Genomic DNA, 24,108 nt, shown 5'->3' on the forward strand with positions numbered 1-24,108 from the left:
GACATGATATAAATAGCATGCGGTACATTGTCCGCACGCATTAAATACACACGTAAGAAACATAGAAAACTGTTTAGAATTTCAGATCAATGTTGATACTTGAACCTATGCAATGAATATGATTTTCCAGTATGGCATGATAAAGAGAACACAGGTTATAACAGGAATGTTACAACATATTTGTATGTAATGAAGACGCCACATGCTCAAACGTGTTTCCATGTGTTGTTTGGGGGGTGCGTCCTGTTGGAAATTCCCACTCTCCTTATAAAATTGTCTTTAATATTTTCAATGTCATTACCTTGTTGCTGGGACACCATGACTGAACCCTATTACAGGGGCTGAGTCACTGGCTTACTGGTGCTCTTCCATGGCGTCCCTAGGAGGGGTGCGTCACTTGAGTGGGTTGAGTCACTGACGTGATCTTCCTGTCCGGGTTGGCGCCCCCCCCTTGGGTTGTGCAGTGGGTGAGATCTTCGTGGGCTATACTCGGCCTTGTCTCAGGATGGTAAGTTGGTGGTTGAAGATATCCCTCTAGTGGTGTGGGGGCTGTACTTGGACAAAGTGGGTGGTGTTATATCCTGCCTGTTTGGCCCTGTCCCAGGGTATCATCGGACAGGGCCACAGTGTCTCCCGACCCCTCCTGTCTCAGCCTCCAGTATTTATGCTGCAATAGTTTATGTCAGGGTGCTAGGGTCAGTCTGTTATATCTGGAGTATTTCTCCTGTCCTATCCGATGTCCTGTGTGAATTTAAGTATGCTCTCTCTAATTCTCTCTCTCTTTTTCTCGGAGGACCTGAGCCGTAGGACCATGCCTCAGGAGTACCTGTCCTGATGACTCCTTGCTGTCCCCAGTCCACCTGCTGCTCCAGTTTGAACTGTTCTGCCTGTTCTGCCCCGGAAATGCTACCTGTCCCAGACCTGCTGTTTTCAACTCTCTAGAGACAGCAGGAGCGGTAGAGATACTCTKAATGATCGGCTATGAAAAGCCGTTTACTCCTGAGGTGCTGACCTGTTGCACCCTCTACAACCACTGCATGTGGCGTCTTCATATACTTCATATACATAAAAATTATGTTRTAACATTTCCTGTTATACCTGTGTTCTTTTTATCATGCCATACTGGAAAATCATTGGCATAGGTTCAAGTATCAACATTGATCTGAAATTCTAAGCAGTTTTCTATGTTTCTTACGTGTGTATTTAATGCGTGGCGGTCAATGTACCGCATGCTATTTATATCACTGTCCATGTATTGGATTTCCCTGGCATGCATCTCTAGGTTTCTTCCTAGGTTCTGGCCTTTCTAGGGGGGTTTTCCTAGCCACCATGCTTCTACACCTGCATTGCTTGCTGTTTGGGTTTTAGGCTGGGTTTCTGTACAGCACTCTTTTTTTAACCTTTATTTAACTAGGCAAGTCAGTTAAGAACAAATTCTTATTTTCAATGACGGCCTAGGAACAGTGGGTTAACTGCCTTGTTCAGAGGCAGAACGGCAGATTTTTACCTTGTCAGCTCAGGGATTGGATCTTACAACCTTTCAGTTACAAGTCCAACGCTCTAACCACTAGGATACCTGCCGCCCTTTGTGACATCAGCTGAAGTAAGAAGGGCTTTATAAATACAATTTGACTGATTGATAACCTAGCTCAGGGAACACCAACAACACTAGAGGAGAAGCACCGTCCCTCCCTCTGTCTTCCGCTTTGTATTCCTCTGTGGCCTCCCCCCCTCCCCCCCATCCCCCCATCCCCCTCATCCTTTCGCTCTTTTTTCCCAGTCTATTTTTAGATGCATGCCAGGGAAATCCAATACATGGACAGTGATAAAAAGCATGCGGTACATTGACCGCCACGCATTAAATACACACGTAAGAAACATAGAAAAACTGTTTAGAATTTCAGATCAATGTTGATACTTGAACCTATGCCAATGAATATGATTTTCCAGTATGGCATGATAAAGAGAACACAGGTATAACAGGAAATGTTACAACATAATTTGTATGTACATGAAGACGCCACATGCATCAAACGTGTTTCCATGTGTTTGTTTGGGGGTGCGTCCTGTTGGAAATTCCCACTCTCCTTATAAAGATTGTCTTTAATATTTCAATGTCATTACCTTGTTGCTGGGACAACCATGACTTCAAAAAATTATATCAGAAGAAAAAGGTGGGAGTGTGAGAGGGAGAGAGGGAGGGAGATAAAAAAAAAAAAAAAAATTGCAAAAAACAAGGGATAGACAGGAAGCTGGGAGTTCGGGATGCGGGAGGGAGGAGAAGAGGAGAGAAGGAGAGAGAGAGATGTGGTCTATGGAGAGAAATGAGGGGGATGAGCAATAAAGGGGTGAGAAACGTGGATGGGATACAAACACTTAATGAACAAGCAGAAGAGAGCTACAGTGAATTTTTCCTATTTTGTTGCTTCAACACTGTAATTTAAAATGATTTTTATTTGGATTTCATGTAATGGACATTACAAAAATTGTCCAAATTGTGAAGTGAAATGAAAAATTACTTGTTTCAAAAAAGTATTAAAAAAAAACGATAAGTGGTGCGGGCTATTATTCACCCCCTTTGCTATGAAGCCTCTAAATAAAATCTGGTGCAACCAATTACCTTCAGAAGTCACATAGTTAGTTAAATAAAGTCCACCTGTGTGCAATCTAATGTTCACATGATCTGTCACATGATCTCAGTATATATACACACCTGTTCTGACAGGCCCCAGAGTCTGCAACAGCACTAAGCAAGGGGCACCACCAAGCAAGCGGCACCATGTAAGACCAAGGAGCTCTCCAAAAATTCAGGAACAAAGTTTGGAGAAGTACAGATCAGGGTTTTATAAAACAATATCCAAAACATTGAACATCCCACGAACACCATTAAATCCTTTATTAAAAAATGGAAAGAATATGGCACCCACAATAAACCTGCCAAGAGAGGCTGCCCACCAAACATCACGGACCAGGCAATGAGGCATTAATCAGAGAGGCAACAAAGAGACCAAAGATAAACCCTGAAGGAGCTGCAAAGCTCCACAGCGGAGATTGGAGTATCTGTCCATAGGACCACATTAAGCCGTACACTCCACAGAGCTGGGCTTTACAGAAGATGGCCAGGAAAAAGCCATTCTTAAAGAAAAAAATAAGCAAACATCTTTGGTGTTCGCCAAAAGGCATGTGGGAGACTCCCCAAACATATGAAGATGTACTCTGGTTAGATGAGACAAAATGAGCTTTTTGGACATCAAGGAAAATGTTATGTCTGGTGCAAACCCAACACCTCTCATCACCCCAGAACACCCATCCCCACAGTGAAGCATGGTGGTGGCAGCATCATGCTGTGGGTATGTTTTTCATCGGCAGGGACTGGGAATTGAAGGAATGATGGATGGCACTAAATAAGGAAATTCTTGAGGGAAACTGTTTCATCTTACAGAATTTGTGAGCACTGAGACAGATTCACTATTCCAGCAGGACAATGACCCTAAGCATACTGCTAAAGCAACTCTCGAGTGGTTTAAGGGGAAACATACCCCAAGAGACTTTGAGATGACTTTGAGACTTTGAGAAAAATGCCAATGGGGGTGAATACTTTCGCAMRCCACTGTACATCAACAGTAATGTCTACATAGCAGCTACAGTGCCTTCAGAAAGTATTAAACCCCTTGACCTATTCCATATTTTTCTGTGTTACAGCCTGAATTMAAAATGGATGAAATAAATAAAACATTTCACCCACTTATAGACAATGCCCCATAATAGCAAAGTGGAAACATGTTTTTATTTTTAGCAAATTAATATAAGAATTCACACCTCTGAATCAATACATGTTATAATCACCTTTGGCAGAGATTACACCTGTGGGTCTTTCTGGGTAAGTGTCTAAGAGCTTTGCACACCTGGATAGTACAGTATTTGGACTTTTTTAAATTGTTTTATTCTTCAAGCTCTGTCAATTTGGTTGTTGATCATTACTAGACAGCCATTATCAATTTTAACTTTATTAACTAGGCCACTCGGGAACATTCAATATCATCTTGGTAAGCAACTCCAGTGTATATTTGGCCTTTAAGGTTATTGTTCTGCTGAAAGGTGAACTTGTCTCCCAGTGTCTGTTGGAAAGCAGACAGATYCAGGTTTTCCTCTAGGATTGTGCCTGTGCTTAGCTCTGTCACATTTATTTTAATTTTAAAAAGTAATATCTGTAGTCCTGGCTGATGACAAGCATACCCACAACATGATGCAGCCACCACTATGCTTGAAAATATGAAGACTGGTAATCAGTCATGTGTTGCGTTGGATTTGTCCCAAACATAATGCTTTGTTTACAGGACATAAAGTTAATGTCTTTGCCACAGTTTTTGCAGTTTCACTTTAGTGCCTTATTGCAAGCAAGATGCATGTTTTGGGAGAAAAATAATTATGTACAGGTGTCACGGCCATTAAAACCTCTACCGCTTCTCTCTCCCGGATCCGKGATCCCCCCCATCAAAAAAGCTGACTAGCATAGCCTAGCCTAACGCCACAGGGATATCATATAACATAATTTTCATGAAATCACAAGTCCAATACAGCAAATGAAAGATAAACATCTTGTGAATCCAGCCATCATTTCCGATTTTTAAAATGTTTTACAGCGAAAACACAATATGTATTTCTATTAGCTAACCACAACAGCAAAAGACTCAACCGCATATTTTCACCATTTTTCTACCGCATAGGTAGCTATCACAAAACCGACCAAATAGAGATATAATTAGTCACTAACCAAGAAACAACTTCATCAGATGACAGTCTTAAACATGTTATACAATAAATCTATGTTTTGTTCAAAAATGTGCATATTTGAGGTATAAATCATAGTTTTACATTGCAGCCACCATCAAAAATATCACCAAAGCAGCCAGAATAATTACAGAGAGCAACGTGAAATACCTAAATACTCATCATAAAACATTTATGAAAAATACATGGTGTACAGCAAATGAAAGATAAACATCTTGTGAATCCAGCCAATATTTCAGATTTTTTAAGTGTTTTACAGCGAAAACTCAATATAGCATTATATTAGCTTACCACAATAGCCAAGCACACAACCGCATTTATCAGCAGCAAAAGGTAGCGATCGCAAAGAAACAGCAAAAGATATAAAATTAATCACTAACCTTGACCAACTTCATCAGATGACAGTCCTATAACATCATGTGACACAATACATATATGTTTTGTTCGAAAATGTGCATATTTAGAGGTACAAATCTTGGTTTTACATTGTSAATACGTAGCCAAAATGCACAAAATTGTCCGGAGATATTTTCGACAGTCACCTAATCTAATCAAAGAACTCATCATAAACTTTACTAAAAAATACATGTTGTACAGCAAATGAAAGATACACTGGTTCTTAATGCAACCGCTGTGTTAGATTTTTTAAAATAACTTTAGTACGACATACAGCTTGCGTTATTGCGAGACAGCGCCCGCTATAAGGGCGGAGAATAGGACTAAACATTTCAGACAAAAATACGAAATAACATCATAAATTGTTCTTACTTTTTGCTGAGCTTCCATCAGAATCTTGTACAAGGAGTCCTTTGTCCAGAATAAATCGTTGTTTGGTTTTAGAATGTCCTTCTCTCCTGTCRAATTAGCAACCTTAGCTAGCCAAGTGGCGCGAAGATGTCCATCTTCACCTAACGCAGAGAACGGAAAACTCCAAAACTCCCGATAAACGTTGAATAATCTGATAAAACTATATTGAAAACACATACTTTACGATGATATTATCACATGTATCAAATAAAATCAAATCCGGAGATATTAGCCGTCTATACCGAACGCTTTTCAGAAGCCAATGCTGATGTCCTTCCCGCGCCTTGGTAGACAAAGGAAATTGTGGTCACGTCATTCCAAGAGCTCTTGTTCGACCTCAGATCAAGCTAGACACCCCATTCCACCTCCCACTGCCTGTTGACATCTAGTGGAAGGCGTATGAAGTGCATGTATATCCATAGATTTCAAGCAATTGAATAGGAAGGCCCTGGAACAGAGCCTCGATTTCAGATTTTTCACTTCCTGTCAGGAAGTTTGCTGCAAAATGAGTTCTGTTTTACTCACTGATATAATTCAAACGGTTTTAGAAACTTGAGAGTGTTTTCTATCCAATAGTAATAATAATATGCATATTGTACGATCTAGAAKAGAGTACAAGGCAGTTTAATTTGGGCACGATTTTTTACAAAGTGGAAACAGCGCCCCCATATTGACAAGGTGCTGCGTGGTGAGCATACATTTTCTTTTATTAATCAAAATGACGCCGAACAAAACAATAAACACTACAAAAACAAACCGCGAAGCTAAAGGCTATGTGCCCTAAACAAAGTCAACTTCCCACAAACACAGGTGGGAAAAAGGGCAGCCTAAGTATGGTTCTCAATCAGAGACAACGATAGACARCTGTCCCTGATTGAGAACCCTACCCTGCCAAAACATAGAACTACAAAACATAGAACATAGAACATAGAATACCCACCCCAACTCACGCCCTGACCAAACCAAAATAGAGATATAAAAAGGATCTCYAAGGTCAGGGCGTGACAACAGGCTTCCTTCTTTTCACTCTGTCAATTATGTTAGTATTGTGGAGTAACWACAATGTTTTTGATACATCCTCTGTTTTCTCCTATCACAGCCAGTAAACTCCAGAACTGTTTTAAAGTTACCAWTGGCCTCACGGTGAAGTCCCTGATCGATTTCCTTCCTCTCAGGCAACTGAGTTAGCAAGGACGCCTGTATCTTTGTAGTGACTGGGTGTATTGATACATCGTACAAAGTGTAATTAATAACTTCACCATGCTCAAACGGATATTCAATGTCTGCTTTTTTAAAAACCCAACTACCAATAGGTGCCCTTCTTTGCGAGGCATTGGAAAACCTCCCCGGTCTTTGTGGTTGAATCTGTGTTTGAAATTCACTGCTTGACTGAGAAACCTTACAGCTAATTGTACGTGTGGGGTACAGAGATGAGGTAGTTATTCAAAAATCATGTTAAATACTATTATTGCACAAAGAGTTAGTCCATGCAGCTTATCATCTGACTTGTTAAGCAAATCTTTACTCCTGAACTTATTTAAGCGTGCCATAACAAAGGGGTTGAATGCTTATTGACTCAAGACATGTCAGCTTTTCACTTTTTATTAATTTGCAAAAAAAACAAAAAACATAATTCCACTTTGACATTATGGGTATAGTGTGTAGGCCAATTTTAAATTCAAGGTGTAACACAACTAAATGTGGAAAAAGTCAAGGGGTGTGAATACTTTCTGAAGGTACTGTATCTGTTTGTACAGACAGAGAAAGAGAGGACGAGAGGGGGGGAGAGAGAGAGAGAGATGAGGTAGAGAGGTAGAGCAGTTTCATTCTGACTTTTAGATAGACATTTAGTGGAACAGGGAGGAGGAAGAAATGTAGAGGTGGTGGGGGGGGGGGGGGTGGAGGAAGGACGAGGAGGCAGGCTTGAGTTACTGAAAAAAGAGAGGTTTTGCTGTTTCAACAATTCCTCAACGGAGTGGTCAGCATCTTATGAGTGCAGGCTTAGGAAGAGGGGAAGACAGATAAAGAGTGGGAGAGGAAGAGAGAAAATAGGGAGGAGACGGGGTGAAATTGGAGGAGGGAGAGATGAAGGGATGCAGTAAAGGAATGGAGTTTGGAATAAGAGATGGGAAGAGATGTGGGGGTGAATGAGAGGATGAGCAGAATGATGGAGAAGAATGATGAGAACAAAATGGTTACAGTGGCTGGTAAAAAAGAGAGAAGGAACGAAAGATTGGGAAAATGGAGGAGGAAATTACGGAATAGTTGGGGGGGGAGACAAATTGGTCAGGGATTCAAAAGACACATTAATCTTGGTGCAAGCTCTGTTTCAGTGTGTCTGAATATTTTTTKGGGGGGGCTTTCAATGCAGTAACACATACTGTATAATAATATGAGACAAATTCCACCAATCATATCCCAGAATGAAAGCAATAACACAATGAAAGCAATAACAGAGTTGATCCTCTTAATTTAGTCCCACTGTATAATATAGAATCGCTACTTTGTTGCAGAGAAAAACTTTCAAAAGACTTTGGAGGACGTAAGTAAATAAATAATAATATGACTTTCACAGGAGAAAAAACACATAGAGCGCATACACAATCTGGAAAATGGTTAGTTAGCTGTCAGACATCTTATTATACTGTAGATGCTGTGCTAATGAATACGCATCAAAAAAAGACAGAAAGGCCGACATGTACATACACATACATGTACATACACAATCTGTCATATATGACATAATAATGCACATACACATTGTCTAGCAGAAAACGAACAGACAACACAGGTGYCTTCAGAAAGTATTCACACCGCTTGACTTATTCCACATTTTGTTGTGTTACAGTCTGAATTCAAATTCAGATTAAATATATATTTTTTCTCACCCAACTACACACAATACCCCATGATTATAAAGTGAGTACATGTCAAGATTATTGGGGTTTGCAAATGTRTTCAAAATGAAATACAGAAATATCTAACGTACGTAAGTATTCACAACCCTGAGTCAATACATGTTAGAATCCCCTTTGGCAGCGATTACAGCTGTGAGTGTTTCTGGGTAAGTCTCTAAGAGCTTTCCACACCTGGATTGTGCAACATCTGCCCGTTGTTCTTTWCAGAATTCTTCAAGCTCTGTCAAATTGCTTGTTGATCATCGCTAGACAACCATTTTCAAGTCTCGCTATTGTGTGTTAGCCAGTGACAAAACATCTCAATTKAATCCATYTTRAATTCAGGCTGTAACACAACAAAATGTGGAATAAGTCAAGCGGTGTGAATACTTTCCGAAGGCGCTGTAAACAAATGCACGCATCCACATGGGGACACACATGACCAAACAAACAGATCACACGCCACACATCTCCATAAAAACAGCCTTGAACACGCAACAGCTTCCACCCTCCCGYGTTAGGCAGAAGCCCCAGGAATCATGTTTGATTGGCAGAAGGGGCAGGAGCCTACGGGGCATTGGCAGTGAATGTGACTGACACCTCTCCATCTATGTACTGTGTTTATGTCCAATATCCAGACACATCCCATATGTATCTGATTCTAAAGTATTACCTCTATGCACTTCCATGCGCCTGGATTCATATAGATTGAATGGCTCCATACATTAGAGCTACTGAGGAATATTAAGCGGCAGTTTTAGAGTGTTTTTGGTACATGACCCAGTTAGGGACTCGTGTCTGGTCAAATGAGAGGAACTCTGGGAAGCTGTGTTTTTTAGCCGCTAGCTACTCAGCTCTGGCACATCTGTGACAGAAGCCTTTCGGACCTCCAAATGTGTTTGTGGGGACTCAAAGGCTTGTGTCCTCACTTGGCCATGCGGTGTGGGATTGTGAGGACATAGAGATTACATGTCCTCATTTTGGCATCCTTACAGTGTGTCTTTTAGGACTCAATGACCCGGGTCCTCACTTTGACATCTGTGGCTGTTTTCTGTACAGTGTGTTTRTGAGGACTCAATTACTCATGTCCTCACTTTAACATCTACGGTTTTTGTGAGGACTCAATGACCCACATCCTTACTTCAATRTCCAGTGTGTTTGTGAGGACTTACTGACCTGTGTCCTCACTTTTCCAATTCTTTAAGGTTGCACCAAAAAGCAGTGCTTGCTACCACGTGGGTGAAAAAAGTGTCAGTCAAATACAATACCAGCTGAAAAGGAACTATAAAATTAAAAATGTCTTTACAATCCCTGAATTACATGGAATCGACATGGAATTAACCCCAACCTTTGTGAAAAATGTAATGGTCCCTCCAATGTAGCTACAGACCCTCTCCATTGCCTCCTGAGACCACCGGAGTGATCCCACCGCTGCGAAGAATTTAGTGAGAGAGAGATGCAACAGGGACTCGAGCCATTGCTCCTAAGGTGCAGAGGCAAGCATCTTATGGACTGTGCCTCCGGGCAGAGGTAGTAAAATGCTCATATATGCCATGTTACGAAATTATTTCAAAGAAAACGCTACTATTTCGATTTCAGACTAAGGTCAATGTCATCACATCAGTATAAAGATATATTATTGATGTCATTTGGAGTATGTAATGACAGAGGTGGCTCTAAAAAATGCATTGAGATCTTCAGATAACTATCTCGCCATCGCATGCGCGCGCACCTGCGCAACACACCACACACACACAACACACACACACACCACACACACACCACACACACACACCACACAACACACACCACACACACACACACACACACACACACACACACACACACACACACACACACACACAACACACAAGCACACCACCAGCTTCCTCTCTCTTTTACAACACATCACATCCCACCACACAACATTATGCAACCCTTTAGGTCAAATGAGATAATCTGTTTCTTGTTAAACACCACGGCCAGGACTGTTAATGCCTTGTTAGGGAGAATTGCTCGGTTAAATAAATGATTTGCACTGAGTTTGCCAGCACTATCGAACAATTAGGGGAAACACCTACGAGACCAACGGTTTAAAACGCACCCCTCATTTTCTGCCTTTCCCCATATATTACCATATAACTAATGTCCCGTATTACAGGAAGAAAGGGATGATCTGTCTTCTGTTCTCGGCTTTCTCTCTATTGCTCTCTTAATTTGATGTACTGTAAGTAGTCACCTTTTATTATGATCCAGGTGTGTGCGCTCCTCCTACGACACTGATAATGATTTGTATTGCACATTTTTTGGCATCATGTCCTAAATAAATAAGATTGTTTTTTTGAATGTGTAGCCTCCATTTTGTGTGGCTATATCCTTCCCAAACTCTCGATTTGTGTCTGTTGTATACAGGGCTGTACATATGTGTTGTAATTCTTGAGTTCCCCTCCCAGGACTGCTGACCTGGGACATCAACCTTAAAAGTCCAATGCGGTGGTTTTATTTCAATATCAAATCATTTCTGGGTAACAACTAAGTGCCTTACTGTGTTGTTTTCAATTAAAATGGTTAAAAATAAATAAACTAAAATTGTTCTTTTGCAAGAAGAAATTTCTCAAGAAGACTTTTTCTAGGACTGTCTGGAGATGGTCTGCGTGGGGAGGATAAAACTGAAACTAGCTGTTATTGGCAGAGGGATTTGAACTCGCTTTTTATTGGCCTATTAACTTATTTACCCCTTGGGTGATGTCACCGCCAAAACAGGATGAAATTTCAGCGGTCTTTTCAAACAGCTCACAATTTTCACACTATTTATTCAAACTCATAGTGTGGAAACATATTAAACACCGTTTTTAAACATTGTTTTTGACCGCCGAGGGCCTTCTTGCTGAGGAACATCTGCTAAATATGTATGTATACTGATTATTTTGCATACAAAACATACACACACTTGGTTCTGTTAATGTAAATATATGCTCAAACACACACACACCACACACACACACACACACATTTTACATTACATTTAAGTCATTTAGCAGACGCTCTTATCCAGAGCGACTTACAAGTTGGTGCTCACCTTATGATATCCAGTGAACAACCACTTTACAATAGTGCATCTAATCTTTTTAGGGGGGGGGGGGGTTAGAAGGATTACTTTATCCTATCCTAGGTATCCTTAAAGAAGGTGGTGTTTCAGTGGTTTCCGGAAGGTGGTGATTGACTCCGCTGACCTGGCGTCGTGGGAGGAGTTTGTTCCACATTGGGGTGCCAGAGCAGCGAACAGTTTTGACTGGGCTGAGCGGGAGCTGTACTTCCTCAGAGGTGAGGAGGCGAGCAGGCCAGAGGTGGATGAACGCAGTGCCCTTGTTTGGTGTAGGGCCTGATTAGAGCCTGAAGGTACGGAGGTGCCGTTCCCCTCACAGCTCCGTAGGCAAGCACCATGGTCTTGTAGCGGATGCGAGCTTCAACTGGAAGCCAGTGGAGAGACGGCAGGAGCGGCGGGAACCACACACACACACACACACACACACACACACACACACAACACACACACACACACACACACCACAACACACACACACACACACACACACACACAACACACACACTTTCTTTACACATACTGCAGTGTACAACACTTTACCCCCCTCCTCCCACTGCCTGTTAATACAGTCAAAATATTTACTCTTCATCACACGTCAACCTCTGCACATACACTCTATTTCCGGGCACCCTCATGCTCATGGCTAGACACACTCTTCCGCACATACTCTCTCTAGCTTTCATACAAGCCCACACTAACTCTCTTCACCTCTCTGTCACAGGTTCACACTCTCCTCTGCATAAACACACTCTTCCTTGCCAGCATGTGCACAAGTGTGTACACACACACGCACACACGCACACATTCACAAACACACTCTCCTTATCTCTCTCAGTCACATTTTCACCCCCCACCATTGTTCTCATTGCTCCACCTCATCTCATTTTCTTCAGTGTGTGCAGTGAGGCCCTAGAGGGGCATTGCACTGGATCGTTCTGTGACTGTTACCATCTGAGACTGTAGCCTACTATATCACCCCCCCCCCCCCCCCCCCCCCCTCCCCCCCCCCCCCCCCCCCCCCCACCCCCCCCCGCCTCCGCTACCCCCACACCTCCCACTCCCTCCCCCTCCCCCTCACACCCGTTGACCCCCTCCCCCCCCCCCTCCCTCCCCCCACAAACACACACTTACTCCCCCCCTCCCCTCCCCTTCCCCCCTTCCCTCTCCCTCCCTTACCCAACCCCCTACCCCCTCTCTACCACCCCAGGAACCCCTCCCTCCCTCCCCCCCCCGCCCACTTTCACCCCACCCCTGACACTGGGGAAAATGGAAAACCTAACTCCTATTTTTGATCAACTTCTGCTAACTCTTAAATCTCGATATAGTCCTGGGCCTGAGTCGGCAACATTTCAGTGGCGGCGTTGACCAGATCCTTCGAAGGCGTCCAGGCGGCATGGGAACGGGGCTGAAATTAGCCTCATCGCCGTCGTGCGCCGGCAGTTCTCCAGGAATATGCTTGCGTATGGTGAGAGATTCATTCCACTGGCTACCGCCACGCTCAGCTGCAGAAGCGCGCGCTTCTCTGCTGCACGGTGTCGGAAGCAGGGTACTGCACCCTCCGCTGCGATTCATACGCAAACCCCAACACCAAATGAGACGTAATGTGTTGAGACAGCACAAGCTCATCAACGTATCCGAGGTCGCTGGTGCGTGTGTGTCGCGAAGGCAGCCGAAGCCGCTCTTAGTCCAATCAGAGTTCAAAGGGAGAGAGGGCTGAGATGGTAATTAGTGATCGAAACACTAATTTGATTTACTAGCATTAGGTAAGTACAGTAAGTGGGGATTCCCTGGTCCCATTCTGGTGGTTCTGCTGCCCTCTGGCGGAGAGAGGAAGACTGTGCTGCAAAACAGATAGAGCAGACTACTATTAGGACTCATACATAGTCAATGTCCATCGGCTCCAGTCTGGCCATCACATGTACATTTCGTTAGCTTCTTTAATTACAGTATAAATTAAACATTTCACAGTTCAGAGGCCTTGTTAGGGCATTGGATATTATTCAATAGTTTCCGATGTTATCTCATACATCATATATATTTAAAGAAAGAGGTTAAAAGAACATATTCAACATAATATAACATTTTCATGTGTGAAGTCTAGGTAGACGAGAAGTAAGAAAATATCATCAAATACTACATTCCATCTCTTCTACATCAGATATGACCGGAGCTAATGCTGAGCTTCACAGACAGCATAAACCTGGGTCATACTACCACCCTCTGGTTGGCCTGGGCTACTACCGTTGACCTGCAAACTTGTCTGTCAAATCAAATCAAAGTTTTATTGGTCACATACACAGATGTGCAGATGTTATCATAGGTACAGAGAAATGCTTGTGTTTCTCTGCAGCAATACCTAGCAATATAAAATAATACACACATAATCCAAAAAGTAGAAGAAATATCAGAACGAGCAATGACAGACTGCAGAATATACAACACCAGTCAAAAGTATGGACATGCCTACTCATTCAAGGGTTTTTCTATATGTTTTACTATTTTCTACACTGTAGAATACTAGTGAAGACATCAAAACTATGAAATAACATTTACGGAATCAAGTAGTAACCAAAAAAATACTTAAACACCATTTGCCTTGATGACAACTTTGCACACTCTTGACATTCTCTCAACCAGCTTCACCTGGAATACTTTCCAACAGTCTTAAAGGAGTTCCCACATATGCTGAGCACTTGTTGGCTGCTTTTCCTTCACTCTGCGCTCCAACTCATCCCAAACCATCTCAATTGGGTTGAGGTCGGGTGATTGTGGATGTCAGGTCATCTGATGCAGACTCCATCATTCTCCTTCTTGGTCAAATAGCCCTTACACAGCCTGGAGATGTGTTGGGTCATTGTCCTGTTGAAAAACAAATGATAGTCCCACTAAGTGCAAATCAGATGGGATGGCGTATTGCTGCAGAATGCTGTGGTAGCCATGCTGATTAAGTGTGCCTTGAATTATAAATAAATCACAGACAGTGTCACCAGCAAAACACCCCCACACCATCCCACCTCTACTCGATGCTTCAAGGTAGGAACCACACATGCGGAGATCATCCATTCACCTACTCTGCGTCTCACAAAGACATGGCGGTTGGAACCAAAAATCTCAAATTTGGACTCATCAGACCAAAGGACAGATTTCAACCAGTCTAATGTCCGTTACTCGTGTTTCTTGACCCAAACAAATCTCTTCTTATTAATGGGGTCCTTTAGTAGTGGTTTCTTTGCAGCAATTCGACCATGAAGGCCTGATTCAAGCAGTCTCCTTTGAAGAGTTGATGTTGAGATGTGTCTGCTACTTGAACTCTATGAAGCATTTATTTGGGCTGCAATTTCTGAGGCTGGTAACTCTAATGAACTTATCCTCTGCAGCAGAGGTAACTCTGCATCTTCCTTTCCTGTGGCGGTCCTCATGAGAGCCAGTTTCATCATAGCGCTTGAAGGTTTTTCAACTTTACTTGAAGAAACTTTCAAAGTTCTTGAAATGTTCCGCATTGTCTGACCTTCATGTCTTAAAGTAATGATGGACTGTTGTTTCTCTTTGCTTATTTGAGCTGTTTTTGCCATAATATGGACTTGGCTATCTTCTGTATACCACCCCTACCTTGTATATGAATTGATATGAATAGAAAAGGTGTGTACAGCAGTAGTTATAAAGGATGAGCCATGACTAGAATACAGTATACATATAACTTGGGTAAAACGGTATGTAAACATTATTAAAGTGACTAGTTTTCAATGACTCTATGTACATAGGGCAGCAGTCTCTAGGTTGCAAGGTGGTAGCCGGCTATTGGTCTCCCGGGCAGGAACACAACACTAATTGCATATCAATGCCTGTTTTCCATGGCAGACTCATTAACAAGCTCTTCAGCTCCTCATAATGGCCAATATTTCGAAAATAAACCTCAGGCGAATAGCCTGTAAATTATTAGACCTCTTTCAAACCTGTCCTGTAGTTGTTCTCATGTAGTATGCTAAGTGTGAGGTTTATTAGAGGATGTTCGTGGGGAGAATATGAATATTGTATTACTATTGCCAGTGTGCTAATTCATTTCCCAGAGTGAGTTGATGCCAAATGGATGCTGTCAAATCATCAACAACAGTGTTGCCGAATGTTCAGTTCAGTTCCGATCTTTGCTTGAATGGGTTTTGGGGTGAGAGGTCTTTAAAAAAGTAATGAAGGAAAACCAACGAGGTTGAAAGAATCCATAGACCTGTCTCCTTGGATCTTTATCTCTCCCCATGTCTATCTCTCTAGCTCTCTGTCAGCTTCTTGCCCTTCGCACGCTTTACACCTCTCCACCCCCATGTCTCTCCCATGTCTCTAAGCCCTTTTCTCTATCTGTCACAAAGTCCCCCTCTTCCTTTCTCTCTTTTTAAACTTTCATTACTCAGTTTGGTGGTGTGTTTGTGTTGTGTGTGTGTGTGAGTGTGGTGTTTGTTGTGGTGTGTGGTTTGTGTTGTGGTGTGTGTGTGGTCAGTGTGTGTTGTGTGTGGTGGTGTGATGTGTAGTGGGAATTGAGAGTGTTGAGTGTGTGTGTGTTGTTTGTGTGTGTGTGTGTGTGTTGTTCTTCTACCTGTTCTCTACATCCTGTGCACTGTTCAGGGTATACTTTGGCCTGGTTTCTGCTCTAGTTTGTCTAGTACGAACAAGATAGGGAACAGGCTGTTCAGCCAATATATACCACAAAAGTATGTGGACTTGACTATTTCAGCAACACACGTTGTTGACAGGTGTATAAAATCGAGCACACAGCCATGCAATCTCCATTGACAGGCATTGTCAGTAGAGGGGCCTTACTGAAGAGCTCAGTGGCTTTCAATGTGGCGCCTTCATAGGATGCCACCTTTCCAACAAGTCACTTATTCAAATTTCTGCCCTGAAAAAAAATATTACATTTTATTTCGAATGGAAAGCCAGACAAAATGAAAAGGGTCTATTTATATAATACATTTGAATTCTGAGGGCAGACATGATTAAATATTAAAGCATTAGACCTCTCACTAAAGGCGTCAGTCATACAAAAGTACTTATACTTAAATCCGAGAGGGTTCTCTAGCAAATTAGTAAGAATGTCTCACCCGACGTTTCAAGAATGAMCTTTTCCCCTTTATTCAGATTACAACCCCTCACTTTTGGTTATTTGAAAACGAAATAATCTCCACAATATCGTTATTTWWTTTTTTTTTAAACAAGCCTTAGAAAGTTGGTTGCAATTTCAGTTTAATCTACCTGAAAAAAACCAGAACAAATAATACAACAAATATTGGTTAAACTCAAATATACTAATTGATTAAAATAACTTTCTTTTTTCGATAACATTTAAAAAAAGGTATGATCTTTGCAAATTATATCATAAATAGGTATGGTGGAGTTATGTCACACATGCAGCTAATGAAAATATATGGAAATGTCTGCTCTACCCAAAATTACAACCAACTAATTACAGCATTACCGCAAAAATGGAAGAGGCAAGTGGAAGGGGGAAAAGTAAGGAACTTGTCTCTTGGACTTCCATTAAAGACCAAAATTGATTAAAGAAAATTGTGATAAATAACAAAATATACTAGTTTCATTTAAGGACCAAAAATGGACAGCTGTGCCATATAGATTGCAAAATAGTTGTGAAGAGATTTTCGATGTACCGATTCCATGTCACATGGTTTATGAACTGATACGCAAAACTACACCGTATTCAAAACGTATATTTTTCTATTTAGATTATTATACAAAATGAGTGCAACCAATATAATGTTATATATATGGGGGATACAACCTTTCCAGCTCTGTAGATGTTGTTGCGAAGAGACATTAGATCATTTATTTTGGTACTGTCATATGTAGCTTGTTTTTGTTCGCAGGTCCAAGAATGGATGAAGAATTGCAATATTTACCTGGAGCTAACTTTTCAGATAGCACTACTGGGTGATCTGAAAAGTCATAGTCAATCAATCAATAATATAATAATACTTTTAGCAAAAGAATGTATCTTTAATTTACAATCTGTAGAAGCTATGAGAATAGGAAGGTTCAATTMTTTTGTGAAGCATCACAGCACAGTTAAAAAATATATGGCAAATAGAAATCCAATATGGATGGTGTTAAGAGATAGATGGGAGGGGTTTAATGGAGCTGAAGAGTGGGACTAATAACAACAAGATAACCAATGTAAAATATACTGTGTCTGTAAAATGTATATAGCTTCAGAACTTTGGTGAAATAGCACAGTTAAAAATATATGGCAAACAGAAATCAAACTGGATGGACATCAGAAATAGATGGGAGAGGCTGAGGGTAGAGGAAGGGCAGGACTAAAAACAAACAAAATATAACTATTATAAAATAGATTGTGTCCGTAAGAGGTATATAGTGTGTATAAGCTGGAAGTAGAAGCCTAAGTGTTGTTGTTCATCATTATTAACTGGGTGGTTCGAGCCCTGAATGCTGATTGGCTGACAGCYGTGGTATATCAGACCGTATACCACGGGTATGACAAAACATTTATTTTTACTGCTCTAATTAGGTTGGTAACCAGTTTATAATAGCAATAAGGCACCTCGGGGGTTTGTGATATATGGCCAACATACCACGGCTAAGGGCTGTGTCCAGGCACTCTGCGATGCGTTGTGCCGAAGAACAGCCCTTAGCCATGGTATATTGGCCATATACCATATCTCCTCGGGCCATATTGCTTAAGTATACTCCAATTAGGGGAGGGGTGGTAGGGTTAGCGGAAAATAATAAAGGAAATATATATTTTAAAAGATATGTACAGTACCAGTCAAAAGTTTGGACACACCTATTCATTCAAGACTTTTTCTTTATTTTTACTATTTTCAACATTGTAGAATAATAGATGAAGACATCAAAACTCTGAAATAACACATAAGGAATCATGTAGTAAGCAAAAAAGTGTTAAACAAATCAAAATATATTACATTTTTTATGTTCTTTAAAGTAGCCACCCTTTGCCTTGATGAAAGCTTTGCACACTCTTGGTATTCTCTCAACCAGATTCACCTGGAATGCATTTCCAACAGTCTTGAAGGAGTTGGCTGCTTTTCCTTCACTCTGCGGTCCAACTCATCCCAAACCATCTCAATTGGGTTGAAGTTGGGTGATTGTGGAAGTCAGGTCATCTGATGCAGCACTCATCACTCTCCTTCTTGGTCCTGTTGAAAAACAAATGATAGTCCCACTAAGCGCAAATCAGATGGGATGGCGTATCACTACAGAATGCTGTGGTAGCCATGCTGGTTAAGTGTGTTTTGAATTATAAATAAATGACAGACAGTGTCACCAGCAAAGCACCCCCACACCATCACACCTCCTCCTCCGTGCTTCACGGTGGGTAGCACACAAGTAGAGATTACACATTCACCTACTCTGCGTCTCACAAACACACGGCAGTTGTAACCAAAAATGTTACATTTGGACTCATCAGACCAAAGGACAGATTTTCACCAGTCTATTGTCCATTGCTCGTGTTTCCTTGGCCAAGCCAAATCTCTTCTTATAATGGGGTCCTTTAGTAGTGGTTTCTTTGCAGCAATTCACCAGAAAGGCCTGATTTCACACAGTCTCCTTGAACAGTTGATGTTTATATGGTGTCTGCTACTTGAACTCTAGTGAAGCATTATTTGGCTGCAATTTCTGAGGCTGGTAACTCTAATGAACTTATCCTTCGCAGCAGAGGTAAACTCTGCGTCTTCCTTCCTGTGGCGAGTCCTCATGAGAGCCAGTTTCATCATACGTGGGGATGGTTTAAATTTAAGGAAACTTTCAAAGTTCTTGAAATGCTTCCGCATTGTATGACTTCATGTCTTAAAGTAATGATGGACTTCGTTTCTCCTTGCTTATTTGAGCTGTTCTTGCCATATATATTCAACTTTGGTCTTTTAATAAATATAGATTGCTGGTACCACCCCTACCTTATCCCCACATAACTATGGCTTGGCTCCAGAACGCTTAAGAAGGAAAGAATTCACAAATGACCTTTTAACAAGGTACCTGTCAATTGAATTCGCATTCCAGGGACTTACCCCATGAAGCTGCGTTGTCAGAGAAGCCAGAGTGTGGCACAAGCTTTCATGCAGGGGCAAAGGGTGGCTAACTGTTGAAGAATCTCAAATGTAAAGAATATTTTTTGCTTACTACATGATTCCATATGTGTTATTTCATAGTTTTGATGTCTTCACTATTAGTCTACAATGTAGAAAAAAGTCAAAATAAAGAAAAACCCTGGAATGAGTAGGTGTCCAACCTTTTGACTGGTACTGTATGTACATTAACATATACACTACTGTAACGGCAGCCTTCCTCCTCTTCAAGAGAAGAGGAGGTGTAGCAGGGATTGGACCAACACGCAGCGTAGCCAGTGCTCAACATGTTTAATAGACGAAAATAGTGAACACTTACAACAATACAAAATAACAAAAATGTGGCAAACCGATACAGCCCTATCTGGTGCAGAGAAAACACAAAGACAGGAAACAACCACCCACAATCCCCAACACAAAACAAGCCACCTAAATATGATTCCCAATCAGAGACAACACAAAACACCTGCTTCTGATTGGGAACCATATTAGGCCAAACATAGAAACAGACAAACTAGACACACAACATAGAATGCCCACCCAGCTCACGTCCTGACCAACACTAAAACAAGCAAAACACACAAGAACTATGGTCAGAACGTGACAACTACAGTTAAAAAGTTTGGGGTCACTTAGAAATGTCCTTGTTTTTGAAAGAAAAGCAAATTTTTTGTCCATTCAAATAACATCAAATTGATCAGAAATACAGTGTAGATATTGTTAATATTGTAAATGGAGCTGGAAACGGCTGATTTTTTATGGAATATCTACATAGGCGTACAGAGGCCCATTATTAGCAACCATCACTCCTGTGTTCCAATGGCACGTTATGTTAGCTAATCCAAGTTTATCRTTTTAAAAGGCTAAATGATCATTAGAAAACCATTTTGAAATGATGCTAGCACTGCTGAAAACTGTTGTCCTTATTAAAACTGGCCTTCTTTATACTAGTTGAGTATCTGGAGCATCAGCATTTGTGGGTTCGATTACAGGCTCAAAATAGCCAGAAACAAATAACTTTCTTCTGAAACTCGTCAGTCTATTTAAGATGGACAGAGGAACTTGGCCTAGAAGGCCAGCATCCCGGAGTCGCCTCTTCACTGTTGATGTTGAGACTGGTGTTTTGAGGGTACTATTTAATGAAGCTGCCAGTTGAGGACTTGTGAGGCGTCTGTTTCTCAAACTAGACACTCTAATGTACTTGTCCTCTTGCTCAGTTGTGCACCGGGCATCCCACTCCTCGTTCTATTCTGGTCAGAGCCAATTTGCACTGTTCTGTGAAGGGAGTAGTACACAGCTTGTACAAGATCTTCAGTTTCTTGGCAATTTCTCGCATGGAATAGCCTTAATTTCTCAGAACAAGAATAGACTGACGAGTTTCAGAAGAAAGTTATTTGTTTCTGGCTATTTTGAGCCTGTAATCGAACCCACAAATGCTGATGCTCCAGATACTCAACTGTATAAAGAAGGCCAGTTTTAATAAGGACAACAGTTTTCAGCAGTGCTAGCATCATTTCAAAATGGTTTTCTAATGATCATTTAGCCTTTTAAAATGATAAACTTGGATTAGCTAACATAACGTGCCATTGGAACACAGGAGTGATGGTTGCTAATAATGGGCCTCTGTACGCCTATGTAGATATTCCATAAAAAATCAGCCGTTTCCAGCTCCATTTACAATATTAACAATATCTACACTGTATTTCTGATCAATTTGATGTTATTTGAATGGACAAAAAATTTGCTTTTCTTTCAAAAACAAGGACATTTCTAAGTGACCCCAAACTTTTTAACTGTAGTTGTCACGTTCTGACATAGTTCTTGTGTGTTTTGCTTGTTTTAGTGTTGGTCAGGACGTGAGCTGGGTGGGCATTCTATGTTGTGTGTCTAGTTTGTCTGTTTCTATGTTTGGCCTAATATGGTTCCCAATCAGAAGCAGGTGTTTTGTGTTGTCTCTGATTGGGAATCATATTTAGGTGGCTTGTTTTTGTGTTGGGGATTGTGGGTGGTTGTTTCCTGTCTTTGGGTTTTCTCTGCACCAGATAGGGCTGTATCGGTTTGCCACATTTTGTTATTTTGTATTGTTGTAAGTGTTCACTGTTTTCGTCTATTAAACATGTTGAGCACTGGCTACGCTGCGTGTTGGTCCGATCCCTGCTACACCTTCTCTTCTCTTGAAGAGGAGGAAGGATGCCGTTACAGAACCACTCACAAACTCGGACCAAGCAGCGTGGCTACAGGCAGCAGCAGCAGCAGCAGCAGCGAGTTCAGGAATGGACATGGGAGGACGAGCTGGACGGTAAAGGACCCTGGGCAGAGCCAGAGGAATATCGCCGCCCCAAACGGAGCTGGAGGCAGCGAAAGCGGAGAGGCGGCGTTTTGAGGAGCTAGCTCGGCAGCGTGAGCAGGATCTGGGTTATACCACTTGGGAGGAAATAGACAGGTGGTAATCGACCCAAGGACAGTGCCGGAGCCCGCCTGGGATTCCATGGAGCAATGTGCAGAGGGATACCGGCGAATGAGGTTAGCACGACGCGGTAGGAAGCCCGAGAAGAAACCCCCAAAATGTATTGGGGGGGGGGGGCTAAAGGGGGTGTAGCATGGTCAAGTAGGAGACTTGAGCCAACTCCCCCTGCTTACCGAAAGGAGCCAAGGATGGAACCAGAGCTGGTGAGGGCTGTATTGGAGGTGAGCGAAGTAGAGTCTGTGAAGGATCTAATGGGAAATTGGAGGAGAGAGAAATTAGGGATTTGCTGGTTTGGTGCATGAGGCACGACATCTGCCCGACGGAGCGTGTCGGGGATTTGATATCACTTGAGTCAGCTCTCCATACTCGTCCTGAGGTGCGGGCTAGACGTCTGGTGAAGACTGTGCCAGCCTTACGCACCAGGCCTCCTGTGCGCCTCCCTAGCCCTGCATGTCCTGTGCCAGCTCAGCGCACCAGCTCTCCCGTGGCAGCCCCACGTACTAGCTCTCCTGTCATCAGCCCAGTACCACCAGTGCCAACACCACGCACCAGGCTTCCAGTGCGTCTCCAGAGCCCTGTTCCTCCTCCACGCACTCGCCCTGTGGTGCGTGTCTCCAGCCCGGTACCACCAGTTCCGGCACCACGCACCAAGCCTCCTGTGCGTCTCCAGAGCCCTGTATGCACTGTTCCTTCTCCCCATACTCGCCCTGAGGTGCGTGCCCTCAGCCCGGTACCACCAGTGCCGGTACCACTCACCAGGCTTATAGTGCGCCTCGAGAGTCCAGTGTGCCTTGTTCCTGCTCCCCGCACTAGCCTTGAGGTGCGTGTCTACAAACCGGTACCACCAGTTCCGGCACCACGCACCAGGCCTACTGTGCGCTCAGCAGGTCAGAGTCGGCCGTCTGCCCAGCGCCGCCTGCGCTGTCCGTCTGCCCAGCGCCGCCTGCGCTGTCCGTCTGCCCAGCGCCTTCTGCGCTGTCCGTCTGCCCAGCGCCGTCTGAGCTGCCCGTCTGCCCAGCGCCGTCTGAGCTGCCCGTCTGCCCAGCGCCGTCTGAGCTGCCCGCCTGCTCAGCGCCGTCTGAGCTGCCCGCCTGCCCATCGCCATCTGAGCTGCCCGCCTGCCCAGCGCCATCTGAGCTGCCTGCCTGCCCAGCGCCATCTGAGCTGCCTGCCTGCTCAGCGCCATCTGAGCTGCCTGCCTGCCCAGCGCCATCTGAGCTGCCTGCCTGCCCAGCGCCATCTGAGCTGCCTGCCTGCCCAGCGCCATCTGAGCCGTCCGTCTGTCCCGAGCCGCCAGAGCCGTCCGTCTGTCCCGAGCCGTCAGAGCCGTCCGTCTGTCCAGAGCGCCCGTCTGTCCGAGCCGTCAGAGCCGCCCATCAGTCAGGAGCCGCCAGAGCCGCCCGCCAGTCAGGAGCTGCCAAAGCCGCCCGCCAGTCAGGAGCTGCCAGAGCCGCCAGCCAGTCAGGAGCTGCCAGAGCCGCCAGCCAGTCAGGAGCTGCCAGAGCCGCCAGCCAGTCAGGAGCTGCCAGAGCCGCCAGCCAGTCAGGAGCTGCCAGAGCCGCCCGCCAGTCATGAGCCGCCCTCCAGTCATGAGCCGCCCTCCAATCATGAGCCGCCTTCCAGTCATGAGCCGCCTTCCAGTCATGAGCTGCCTTCCAGTCATGAGCTGCCCTCCAGTCATGAGCTGCCCTCCATTCATGAGCTGCCCTCCAGTCATGAGCTGCCTCCAGTCATGAGCTGCCCTCCAGTCCGGAGCTGCCATTCAGTCCGGAGCTGCCATTCAGTCCGGAGCTGCCATTCAGTCCGGAGCTACCTCTCGTGTCCTGAGCTACCTTTCTGTCCTAAGCTACCTCTCGGTTCGGAGCTGTCTCCTCAGTCTGATGGGGCCCTTTGTGAGGGTCCTAGGCCAAGGTCGGCGGCGAGGGTCGCCAC

This window comes from Salvelinus sp. IW2-2015, linkage group LG30 (assembly GCF_002910315.2).
Source record: "Salvelinus sp. IW2-2015 linkage group LG30, ASM291031v2, whole genome shotgun sequence".
NCBI classification, from domain to species: domain Eukaryota; kingdom Metazoa; phylum Chordata; class Actinopteri; order Salmoniformes; family Salmonidae; genus Salvelinus; species Salvelinus sp. IW2-2015.